Raw genomic sequence first — 4,661 nt, 5'->3', positions numbered from 1 at the left:
AAAAAAAAAAAAAAAAAAAACAAACAAAAAAAAAACCACTTTCTTCTTACATCTGTCTCTACATATGGGCTATTCCTCCAGGGGAGAAAAAGCACACTTGAGAATTGACGTCAGACCCAATTCCATTCCACATAACTCTCTAAAAATGGTCCTCTGCATAAACATTGCAGGAAGTAGCCTTATTTCCAGGCGATTATAAGAACATTTAGCAATTTTTCGGAAGGTTTTTCAATACTATGCCTCTATTAAAGAGAACCAGCAAGGGGTAGAGGGTTTGATGGCCTCATGCTTAGACTCCTCCCCACAGGGAGTCCAGGCCTGAATGGTTATAGGCCATAACCTTTAGCCTGGCCTTTCCCTGAAAGGCACACCACAGGTCTAATTATGAGGTTTGCTGGTACAGTCTACTGTGTCTGGAGATGGTAACTAATTAGCATCCTTTTAGCAGTCAGCTTGGGCTCTACTACTCATTAAATCATCCCTAAGGAAATCCCAAGTAAATTATATTCTATGTAAAGGTCTTAGAAAGATATCAAGGCAAGGCCACATCGAGATAACAATGCATTTCTTAAAACTTTATTCTCTGTCTTATCCCTTGGAAAATAGTTGCTGAGAACTACAATCCAGGACAAAGGCCTCCAGAAGCAGGGCTTAAGTACCATCAGGCAGGTTCTTCACTCAAGGGAAGACAAAGTTATTAGAAAAGAAACTTTAGGCCCAGTGTTGGTGGTGTACACCTTTGAGCCCAGCACAGGAAAGGCAGAGGCAGGCATATCTGTGAGTTTGAGGCCAGCATGGTCTGCAGAGCAAGTTCTAGGATAACCAGGGATATACAGAAAAACTACATCAGGGGGTGGGGAGAGGAGAAAAGAAAGGCAGAGGAGGGGGGGGGAGGGAGGAAGGGAGTGGAGAGGGGAGAGGGGAGAGTAGGAGAGGGAGGAGGGGAAGGGAAGGGGACAAGAGGAGACAAAACCCATCTCTGGTGAGGGCCAGTGCAAGGTTCAGAGAGGATAAGAAAGTATCTCCATATATATCACAGATCTTATTTCTTGAAAGTCACTCAGAATCTCTAATAAACAATTGCAGAAAAAGTCTGTATAAGAGAATGTGACATAGAAATCCAATGTCCTACATTATCTAAGACAAGGATTAAAGCTGAAAAAAACTAGGCTTTTCCCCACAGCTACAATGCAGACGATGCCAAATTACCAAGAGACCGAGCAATCAAAGAGTCAACTGTCAAGGCAATTTGCTTATCAATTTCTGCCATCACTATTCTTACAGATTAGCTTACTACTGCCTTCAGGTTGGGACACTGTCAAGCAATGAATAGTGCCATGTTCCTCAGCCTGTTAACTGAAACCCCACAGATCTTAGTAAAGGTGCTGATGAATATCTGGCTTGGCAGAGAAGCTACAACACTTTGGAGATCTTTGGGCTTGCATCACTGTTGATATGGTAGACTGATAAACAATAGAATCACTGGTAGATGACAGATTGGCAGAACATAGACTGGTAGGTAGATGTTAAATAGATAATGATAGATGTTAGATGACAGGCAGACAACCATGGTGGCAGACTTGGATGACAAATGACAATTGGGTTCTGCTGGCTTTTCTTGTCATGCTAGCCATTTGAGTGTCAATCCTGTACATCTACCTATTCCCTGTGACAGTGCTCAGTCAGCTCTTCCAGGGGTGAACTTCCTCTTCACAAGCTTCTCTCATGGGCATTTCACTGTACTTTACCTGGACTCTGAAATTCTTTCACCCATCTTAAGAGCCTCTGGCACAGCAGAACTTTCCTTCTCCTCTGGGCTTGTTCTTCCTGCCCTGCTGTGCATTTGTGTCCTCTTCACTCACTGTATTTCTCCTAACTTTATCTCACATAGACCACTCTTTCCCATTTCGCCACTTCTCCTTCCCTTTTCCATTGTTAATACTTACCTTTAGGCCTCTCCAACATCTTCCTACTTTACACCTTCACAACCTCAGCTCTTGTCTTTACAGTCCTCACTGGGCACAGTTGTCATTTCCAGATGTTTCAATTATATAAAGTATCTCATTTGTTTTAATCTAGAGATTTGCATTGCTACTGCAGTCTGCTTATTCTTCCCAAGACAGAAGTGGCGACTGATCCCAGCACGAATATTCACAAAGGCAGGATAGGTATCCACTCCAATAGACAACCATAACACAAAATAAGAGAACACAAGGCAACATGACTCCTCCAAAACTTCCTAACTCTCTAAGAACCCAATCCAAGGAGATCAAGATGGTTGAAATATTAGCCAAAGAATTAAAAAATATAATTTAAGTAACCAATTACTTTGAAGAAGACATGAATAAACAATAAATTCAAGAACTAGATGAGAAAGTCAGCAAAGAAACAGACAGAAGGGAGATCTCAATATATAGAAGGGAAAAAATCCACAGGAAAGCAGTTCTGCAGACTCTGAGCTTGAGGCCTGTAGTGAGAATTTTGGTTTCTTCAAAAACCCAGTTATGTTATGAGATTATGTTTTTGTTCTAATTCCAGGTATGGCATATGGAACTGCTTTAGGTTGTCCACAGCAGCCGACTATGATTTGTCTTGTGCTCTAGGAGGGGCATGGTTTTTGCCAGCTGCAGATAGTTTATGTTTGGAGTTCTGGGGACTCCTGAGAGGTATAAATGTGAGAGCCCAGAGAGGGCCTGTGGAGGCTGCTGTTGGTTCCTGCCGTTGTGTTTTCTGGATCGCTAGATGTATCTCCTGATGATGAAGACTGGACTTGCCCCTAGTAACTTGACACCTCTAATCAGCAGGAAGTAGTCTGAAGAGATCTATGCCCTCTTTCCCCTTTCCCCTCTAACATTCTTTTTCTTGCTTACCTAATGTTGGGGGATTGGGAGAGTTTGGGGTAAAGAATGGTAGTAGATATAAGAACCTGACAAAGTAGTCTGAAAAGTCCAGTTACAGAGGCTAGCCTGGTCTACTGAACAAGTTCCAGGACATCTACTGCTGAAAAAAAAAAAAAAAAAACTCCAATAAAGGGTGAAAGGTGCACTATCTGGGTATAAGGTGTAAGTCATTAGAATCAGTTTAACACTATGCTCACACGGCACAATAATAGCAGTAGGCTCTCCCCTAGGTCCCATGACCATCCCCAGGCATAAGCTCTGTCTTGTGAAATGGGCCATGAATAGTAGGAAGTGGTTGGTTACCACTATAACATCCGTGCCACTACTGTGCCCCTGGGCCTATCTTACCAGGCCACTCACTACGGACTTCTCAGCCTTCACTTAAGGGATAAGACTACTGGTTGGTCCATCAGCAACACACACAGCACCGATGGAAGGGAGCTTTAAAACTCCTAATATCAAATTGAAACAAAAGCACCACTTACCAGAAAAATTAAAGATACAGCAAAGGCAATTCTAAGAGGAAATTTTACAGCCACAGGCACTTATATTAAAAAAAAAAAAAAACCAGAGGGCTCACAAATAAAATAATTTCACAATACAACTGAATGTTTCCAGAAAGTAGTAGGCCAAATCCAAAATCAGTACACTGAGAGAATATCAGACCTAAAATTAACAAAAAAGGAAACCAACAGAAAGGACCAACAAAACAGAGGTAGTTCTCAGCAAAGAGAAGACAGACAGCCATTAGCCAAATCAATCAAAAGGAAGAAAGACTATTCAAACTAATAAAACTGGACTAAAAATGAAAGACTGGGTGAGAAGACTTAGCTCAGGGAGAGAAATGTCCTCTGACTTCCTTAGTCTGTACTGAGGAGCGGTACCAGGGCGGGGAGCCCAGGAGCTGTGCATGCACCCGGTCCCCACTGCTGAGCCCTCACTGATCAAGCCCTCACTTCCTCATGGAGACTAAACCTTAAAGCCAGGAACTGACTGGCTCTAGCTTTTCTGTCCCACACGCAGCCTTGTTCAGTACGCATTTGCCTTGTATATTACATATTACATATAACTACATTATTTGCTGACCACATTTTTTAAATCCACAAGCAAAAATTTACCACACTGTAAAAAATATAAACTCACAGGTAAAAATTCACCCAATCATTACAAATGATAAAGAAAAAAAAGTCAATTTTTTAAATGTCAATGCCATAGATAGTAGGGAAATAATTCTGGAGTATTCTGAATGCTGTTCAATTAGGTTTTTAGTTCCTTCCAATCTCCTTACAGCACAAATACAACAGTGTGAGTCCACCTACTGTGATGAACAAGAATAGTAACCAGCAGCCAGGAAGCCCACAGGGTAAGTCAGCAGATGCTGAGACAAAGAGAGGAAGGAGGATCCTGGTTATTTCTGTTTATTGATAAATATGGTTTCAGCTACAAGTACCTGGCACAAAGGAAAAAAAGAGTTTCAGAAAATGAAAAATTTAAAAAAAAAAAACTTAAACTAACACTCATCTACTTATGCTTGTGAGTCACACTGCATCAAAGAATGCTTCACCACAACACGAAAAACCCACGTAAGAGGTATGAGAACACAGGGGAATCCTGAGACCAAACTTCTCATCTAGGACTAACCTGTGTCAAATCACAACGGCCCTGAGCCTCAGTTCCTTCACCCACAAAACGAAAAGAGTATGGACTCCATACCTTAAGTTCCCTTCCAAACCCAGTTGTTGCCTACAGAAAAAGAAAAGA

The 4,661-nt window shown here is 41.7% G+C and overlaps 1 protein-coding gene across 9 annotated transcripts in view; it reads right to left on the bottom strand.

Moving 5' to 3' along the window:
• Alg9 (ALG9 alpha-1,2-mannosyltransferase) overlaps window positions 1–4,661 on the bottom strand; it is a 70,080-nt gene that overhangs the window by 22,371 nt on the left and 43,048 nt on the right. The gene's annotated exons all lie outside the window — the stretch shown is intronic.

Source organism: Mastomys coucha, unplaced genomic scaffold (assembly GCF_008632895.1).
Source record: "Mastomys coucha isolate ucsf_1 unplaced genomic scaffold, UCSF_Mcou_1 pScaffold23, whole genome shotgun sequence".
Classification (NCBI taxonomy): domain Eukaryota; kingdom Metazoa; phylum Chordata; class Mammalia; order Rodentia; family Muridae; genus Mastomys; species Mastomys coucha.
This window is presented reverse-complemented; position numbering and strand designations above follow the sequence as displayed.